The sequence below is a fragment of the Staurois parvus genome, unplaced genomic scaffold (assembly GCF_062004578.1).
Source record: "Staurois parvus isolate SC_StPar_1 unplaced genomic scaffold, SC_StPar_1.0 ptg000503l, whole genome shotgun sequence".
NCBI lineage: Eukaryota > Metazoa > Chordata > Amphibia > Anura > Ranidae > Staurois > Staurois parvus.
This window is the reverse complement of record NW_028318299.1, coordinates 2,870,295-2,878,858: the sequence shown is the minus strand read 5'-3', so window position 1 is coordinate 2,878,858 and position 8,564 is coordinate 2,870,295.

Below are 8,564 nucleotides of genomic sequence, written 5' to 3'. Positions count from 1 at the left end.
ATGTCTTCTTCTCTGTCTGGAACGGAATGTGTCCAGGCAGAGAAGAATGACATCATATCCTGCCCTGTGTAAATGTCAACACAGGACAGGATAGGACAGGGACCGATCATCTGATTTCTGCCAGAAATCACTGGCTGAAATCTAATGATTGATCCCTACTGGATCGAATCGTGTCACCCGCGGGTCGGCGGGAGCGCGCACGCGCACCCCCTACCCGCGAAAGTGTCGGGAGCGCGGAGCCCGTTTTAAAAGGTGGTTTTGCACTCCACTGCCGCCCTGAACACGTATATAAGCGGTTAATTGAACAAATTAAAGTTAGAAGCTGATTGGCTGCCACGTACAGCTGCACCATACAGTATGCAAAATCTCCTCCCATGTTTTATCACCAGTAATAACCCTATCAAACACTCCTGCATTCTTTTTTTTCTTTTTTTGCAACAATTTTTTTAGTGAAAGAATGTTCATGTAAATGAGACATCAACAGAGAAGCAATGAACAGGAAGGTACACCATACATATTGATCAGTATGCAACAATATCACATAAATCAATAAATGAGCAATAGAGTGTCTTGCATATGTGGTACCCCCATACCCAGGAGAAGTAGCAGAATGTATTTTGGGGAGTAATTCCACATATACCCATGGCATGTGTGAGCAATAAATCATTTAATTGACAATTGTGTGTAAAAAAAAATATATATATTTTGTTGTCATTTTCCAAAAACTTGTGGTAAAAAAAAAAATTCTTATTATGACTCAACATGCCTCTCAGCAAATAAGTTGGGGTGCCTATTCTCCAAAAAGGGGTGATTTTGGGGGGTGGGGGCATTTTATGTGCAGCATTAGAAGTTTATGCCACACATCACTCACTCTTCTAACTACTGTACCTGAAAATCAAGCCTTTTCTGACACGCTTTGTTAACATGAAAACAAATCAGTATTTTTTGCTAAGAAATTACTTTGAACCCCCAAAAATGATATATTTTTTTAAAGCAGACACTCTAGTTAATAAAATGGTGGGTTCTGCAATTTTTTATGTCATATAGTACTCAAGTTATATAGTGTCAAGTTTCTTGTTTGGTTTGAAAGAGTTTGAAGAAGGGGACTCTCTGGTGTCCTTGGACGGGGAATTCCAGAGTGTTGTGAAATACCAGGTGAAGGAATTAGGAGTGAAGGTTATAAGAGGGGGTGTAAGATGATATAAGTTCTGACAGATGATGGGGTGCCAAGGCGTGCAGAGACTTAGAGGTGGACATGAGGATTTTGAAGTTCAGGTGATATTAAGAGATCGCCAGTGCAAGGACCCAAGGATAGGAGTAATACGATCACTGGTTCAGGGTTCATGCTTTTTTGGTCATATCTATTCCTGGGAGTGAGTAGGTTGTACAGTACTTCATATAAGTGCCTAGGAAGGATTGTAAGTAGGCCTGAATCTAGCGGGGTGCTGGGGTGGGCTGCACCACCCCCAGGTCTCCAAAGCCACACATCCATCGACTAAGACCCAGTCCCCTTATCCCCAGTGAAACTCCCCACCCCCAACTCTGCAGTGGCATGTAGTAGAATGGCCTGAATCCTAACGAACAATAAAGTCCTGTTCAGGTCCCACCTCCAGCACTTACATGAGAATGTAAGCCTGTCACCTCATGGTTCCCTTCCCCTGCCTGCTTAGTGCTAACATGTACAGGGTCAATCTGATGGAAGCAGTTGATATAAGGAGGCACTCTTAAGGGGAACATTGAAGTAAGGAGAACCCTGATGTGGACAGTTGATGCAAGGGGGCTTCTTGAGGGGGAAATGGATGTAAGGGGGCTCTATTTTATTAATTAAACCTTTCACTATTTTTGTTGCCCTTCTCTGAGATAATTCAATCTTATCAATATCTTCTTTTCTAAGTGAGGTCTCCAAAACTGGAAACAGCTTTAACTAAGGCGTAACTATAGATCTATATAGCAGAATCAGGACCTCCTTCCTCCTGCTGGTGACCCCTCTAGTGATATAAAGATCTATATAGATGAATCAGGACCTCCTTCCTCCTGCCGGTGACCCCTCTAATGATATAAAGATCTATATAGAGGAATCAGGACCTCCTTCCTCCTGCTGGTGACCCCTCTAGTGATATAAAGATCTATATAGAGGAATCGGGACCTCCTTGCTCCTGCCGGTGACCCCTCTAGTGATATAAAGATCTATGTAGAGGAATCAGGACCTCCTTCCTCCTGCCGGTGACCCCTCTAGTGATAGAGATCTATATAGAGGAATCAGGACCTCCTTCCCCCTGTCGGTGATCCCTCTTGTGATATAAATATCTATATAGAGGAATCAAGACCTCCTTCCTCCTGCTGGTGACCCCTCTAGTGATATAAAGATCTATATAGAGGAATCGGGACCTCCTTCCCCCTGTCGGTGATCCCTCTAGTGATATAAATATCTATATAGAGGAATCAAGACCTCCTTCCTCCTGCCGGTGACCCCTCTAGTGATAGAGATCTATATAGAGGAATCAGGACCTCCTTCCTCCTGCCGGTGACCCCTCTAGTGATATAAAGATCTGTATAGAGGAATCAGGACCTCCTTCCTCCTGTCGGTGATCCCTCTAGTGATATAAAGATCTATATAGAGGACTCAGGACCTCCTTCCTCCTGCTGGTGACCCCTCTAGTGATATAAAGATCTATACAGAGTAATCAGGACCTCCTTTTTCTAGCTGGTGACCCCTCTAGTGATATAAAGATCTATATAGAGGAATCGGGACCTCCTTCCTCCTGCCGGTGACCCCTCTAGTGATATAAAGATCTGTATAGAGGAATCAGGACCTCCTTCCTCCCGCCGGTGATCCCTCTAGTGATATAAAAATCTATACAGAGGACTCAGGACCTTATTCCTCCTGCTGGTGGTCCCTCTAGTGATATAAAGATCTATATAGAGGAATTGGGACCTCCTTACTTCTGCTGGTGCACTCTAGTGATATAACAAAACTATACAGAGGAATCAGGACCCCCTTCCTCCTGCCGGTGACCCCTCTGGTGATATAAAAATCTATACCAAGGTATCAGGACCTCCTTCCTTCTGCCGGTGACCCCTCTAGTGATATAAAGATCTATATAGAGGAATCATGACCTCCTTCTTCCTGCCGGTGACCTCTCTAGTGATATAAAGATCTATATAGAGAAATCAGAACCTTTAGGACGTCACTAGGTTAATGTTGGACTCCACCCAGATTCCTGACTGGCAGCTGACTCAGCTTCTCAGCATGACATTGAGAGCCTGAGACAACAGCTCCCTCCCCTTCCACAGCCCAGCATTTCAATGAGCACTGGAGGGACAGAGGAGAGAGCCAGTGACAAAGAGTTACCACTCTCTTCTCAGTGAAGACAGTCATGTGATCGTTCAGTTCTCAGACTTAAAGTCGGTGGGGGACAGCTGCAACATGTGAGCATTGCTGAAGAAGCTCCTTGTAGGGTGTAACGTGTATATGAGTGGATTTGTGTTGATGATATCATGTTGTATACCGGGGACCTGGTGGTGAGCTGGAGGGTTGTTGTGTGATATGTAAGTTATTTACACAGTTTCACGAGTGCGTTGTTTTTTTCTTTTATTGACGTAAATATACAGTATACAGTGAGCTCTATAAGCCTTCTTTTCTTCCTATGCTGTTCATGTTTATATGGCTTACAGAGGATGTATATCAGAGGAATTAATATAGAAGACAGACCAGACTGATGTGAGAAAGGCTGTCATGACCTCTTTGTAGGGATATTGCAAATATGTATATATATACAGTCATGGCCGAAATTGTTGGCACCCTTGATATTTCTCCAGGAAATCATGTATTTCTCACGAAACGTATTGCATTAACACATGTTTTGCTATACACATGTTTATTCCCTTTGTGTGTATTGGGACAAAACAAAAAAAGGGAGGAAAGAAAGCAAATTCGACATAATGTCACACAAACCTCCAAAAATGGGCTGGACAAAAGTATTGGCACCCTTTCACAACTGCGGATAAATAAGAATGTTACAAGCATGTGATGCTCCTGTAAACTCACCTGGGGCAAGTAACAGGTGTGGGCAATATAGAAATCACACCTGAAAGCAGATAAAAAGGAGAGACGTTCACTTAACCTTTGCATTGTGTGTCTGTCTGTGCCACACTAAGCATGGACAACAGAAAGAGGAGACGAGAACTGTCTGAGGACCTGAGAACCAAAATTGTGGCAAAATATCAACAATCTCAAGGTTACAAGTCCATCTCCAGAGAACTAGATTTGCCTTTGTCCACAGTGCGCAACATTATCAAGAAGTTTGCAACCCATGGCACTGTAGCTAATCTCCCTGGTCGTGGACGGATGAGGAAAATTGATGAAAGATTGCAACGCAGAATAGTCCGGATGGTGGATAAGCAGCCCCAAACATGTTCCAAAGACATTCAAGCTGTCCTGCAGGCTCAGGGAGCATCAGTGTCAGCGCGAACTATCCGTCGACATTTAAATGAAATGAAACGCTATGGCAGGAGACCCAGGAGGACCCCACTGCTGACACAGAGACATAAAAAAGCAAGACTACAGTTTGCCAAAATGTACTTGAGTAAGCCAAAAGCCTTCTGGGAAAACGTCTTGTGGACAGATGAGACCAAGATAGAGCTTTTCGGTAAAGCACATCATTCTACTGTTTACCGAAAACGGAATGAGGCCTACAAAGAACAAAACACAGTACCTACGGTAAAATATGGTGGAGGTTCAATGATGTTTTGGGGTTGTTTTGCTGCCTCTGGCACTGGGTGCCTTGACTGTGTGCAAGGCATCATGAAATCTGAGGATTACCAAAGGATTTTGGGTCGCACTGTAGGGCCCAGTGTCAGAAAGCTGGGTTTGCGTCCAAGATCCTGGGTCTTCCAGCAGGACAATGACCCCAAACATACGTCAAAAAGCACTCAGAAATGGATGGCAAAGAAGCGCTGGAGAGTTCTGAAGTGGCCAGCAATGAGCCCAGATCTAAATCCCATTGAACACCTGTGGAGAGATCTTAAAATTGCTGTTGGGAAAAGGTGTCCTTCCAATAAGAGAGACCTGGAGCTGTTTGCAAAGGAAGAGTGGTCCAAAATTCCGGGTGAGAGGTGTCAGAAGCTTATTGATGGTTATAGGAAGCGACTGATTTCAGTTATGTTTTCCAAAGGGTGTGCAACCAAATATTAAGTTAAGGGTGCCAATACTTTTGTCCAGCCCATTTTTGGGGTTTTGTGTGACATTATGTCATATTTGCTTTTCTGCCTCTGTTTTATATTTGTTCCAATACATACAAAGGGAATAAACATGTGTATAGCAAAACATGTGTTAATGCAATACCTTTTTTGTGTGAAATACTTGATTTTCAGGAAAAATATCAAGGGTGCCAACAATTTCGGCCATGACTGTATATATATATTTATATACATATACTGTATGTGGTGTATTCTCATGGTATTGAGCAGACCAGCATAGGACTGAGCTAGATGTATTTTACACAAAAGGATAGCCAAGGACGCTTTGCTATGTTAATTGTATGCAATATCACCTTGGCACTTGGGGGCCAACTTGTTACATTTCAAAGTAAGTAATTTGCAAACTTGCGAAGGTGATAAAATGCAGATTGCTCAGTCAGACTTGAAGGGACTCGGTCAACCTCTACTACATAATAACATGAAAAGGGGTATTAAGTTTGGTAAATATTGTTCTTCAAAGGGTAACTTGTTTATCTAATTAATAGTAAAAGAATGCAGTTTAAGAAATATCTGGACAACTTTGATTAGAATTATGACTGAGGCTGTCCAAGCCCAAAAGGCATTACCTGTCACCCAGAAGATCAAAGGGGCTCCTAAAAGTGGCCAATCAGAGTGCTTGTCATTCTACTGAATTGGGAGAATGTGTATATTAGGGACGGTTCTTTTTTGGTTAAGTTGTTACAGGAGAAAGTGAGTCCTCTGAGGGTTTCTGATGGTTGCTGAATACCCTGTCATCTGCCTTGTCTGTACCTCTGTTTTATGAACTGTCGCTGAACTGATTAAATGCATTTCTCTGGAAAAGAACTGTTGGACTAGTTGCTGCTGGAAAAGTACATTTATAAATACACATCATTCATCCTCCTTCATTGATATAAGACAACAGATTGGTGCCGTCCAAGTGACCAGAAGAGCATTTTCAGGTTCAGTAACAGAAGTTGGTGGTGACAACAGTCCTGTGAGGTGGATCCAGAAGTTGTGCTGTGACTCAAAAGTCTGGTGGTGACTTAAGGGATCTGAATCACAAATTGAACCCTAGAATTATTATCTGGAGGCTGGAAAACAGAACAAAGGACTGTGCAGTGGACCAGAAGAATCCTATGAGAATCCAATGATCCTATGAGGTGACAGGAGACCGTGAGGACCCAAGAAGGACCTGGAGAAGATCATAAGCCTGGGAGCCCAAGCAGTTGGTGAGTGTACCTTGTTAATTATTAACAGATGGGTGTTTTGTTTTTGAATTGTTCTATGGAAAGTTGTTACTTTTGTTGAGAGCATAAGAGTATTTTTCTTTGTTTTTTGTATCTTTTTTGTATCTGGGAGTTAAAGTGTGTTCTGCTACAAGCAGCAGTGTTTGGTGGCATTACTCTTGCTTTGGTGACTTTGTGCTGAATATACTTGTGTATCTCAATAATGGAGGGAATTTTGAAAAAGGTGGCACAAGTAAATGACACTGAGGCTATTGTTCATGCTATACAAGGATCTGCTGATCCATGGTGGCAGGCCCAAAATGGGTGGATGAACAGATTTGTGGCAAAAAGTTAAATACACATAAGGCGAAGTATGTACTCATTTCGGCTGCTGGCTGGATAGCAGGGCAATACAAATTTGTTTTTCAGCAGAAGCAAAAATTGGAAGATGAGGTGGAGTTTTTAAAAGCTGAAGTTGAAAATGTGAAATTTCTTGCCCAGCAGGCGGCTATATTTACCGCAGACAGTAAGCATTACTAATGAAAATACAAAATTACGCAATGAGATTACCGTATTTTCCGGCGTATAAGACGACCCCCCTTCTTTTCCTGTTAAAATGTAGTGTTTGGGCTATACTCGCCGTATAAGACTACCCCTCTTCCAATGCACACCAGTGGGAAGAATCGTGCCCCATCATTAGTATCAGTGGGAGGAATAGTGCCCAGTCATTAGTGTCAGTGGGAGGAATAGCACCCCATCATTGGTGTCAGTGGGAGGAATAGCACCCCATCATTGGTGTCAGTGGGAGGAATAGCGTCCCATCATTGGTGTCAGTGGGAGGAATAGCACCCCATCATTGGTGTCAGTGGGAGGAATAGCACCCCATCATTGGTGTCAGTGGGAGGAATAGCGTCCCATCATTGGTGTCAGTGGGAGGAATAGCACCCCATCATTGGTGTCAGTGGGAGGAATAGCGTCCCATCATTGGTGTCAGTGGGAGGAATAGTGCCCCATCATTGGTGTCAGTGGGAGGAATAGCACCCCATCATTGGCGTCAGTGGGAGGAATAGTGCCCCATCATTGGTGTCAGTGGGAGGAATCGTGCCCCATCATTGGTGTCAGTGGGAGGAATAGTGTCCCATCATTGGTGTCAGTGGGGGGTGGAATAGTGCCCCATCATTGCTGTCAGTGGGGGGGGGGAATAGTGTCCCATCGTTGGTGTCAGTGGGGGGGGGGAAGTGCCCCATCGTCGGTGTCAGTGGGAGGAATAATGCCCCATCATTGGTATCAGTGACTCCAATGATGGGGCACTATTCCTCCCACTGACACTTGCTGACCCTGTTCAGTATGGTGCTGCTGCAGCAAGCATATATGGTTGCAGCAGCACCTGTGCACGGCACACTTACCTTCACTTGATTTTTGCGAGGCCGCTCGGCTCCGCCTCCTCCCCGGTGATTGGCCGCCTGTGTGCCTTTCCTGAGCTACAGTTCTGGCGGCCAATCAACGGTGAGGAGGCGGAGCCGAGCAGCCGCACGAACATCCAGTGGCCGAACTGAAGGAAAGAGCAGCTGCGCTTCCTGGACCGGATCGTCGTGGGACCGGAGCCAGGTAAGAAACAGAAGCCCCTGCCCACCCCTGTACTTAGTTTCACTTCCTTTGGAAGGGGGGGGCGGCGGCGGCACCGCACCGCCCCCCTAAAAAGTGTCAGCATGCCGTATACCGGCGTATAAGACGACCCCCGACTTTTGAGAAGATTTTCAAGGGTCAAAAAGTCGTCTTATACGCCGGAAAATACGGTATGTTTGTTAAAGTATGTTTGGAGCATGCCCAGTGTGCCATATGGGAGATATGCTCCGAACGTGCAAAGGTTGACCATTCTCAATGTTTAGCAGAGATAATGTCTCTAAAGAAGAGTGTTGTTGTTGCTGCAAGTAAGGTCTATGTTGGGTGTTTAGACAATGGTTTTGTAGCAGCTGTTGAGACTGACTCGGGCTTGGAAATAGAGAATGGGTCTGACCGTAATAGTAATGCAGTAGCAGTCAGCACATTGGGTGAGTCTATTATGGGTGAATGTTCCTCAGGCAATGAGAGTGTGAAATGTTGACATTCCAGCCATTG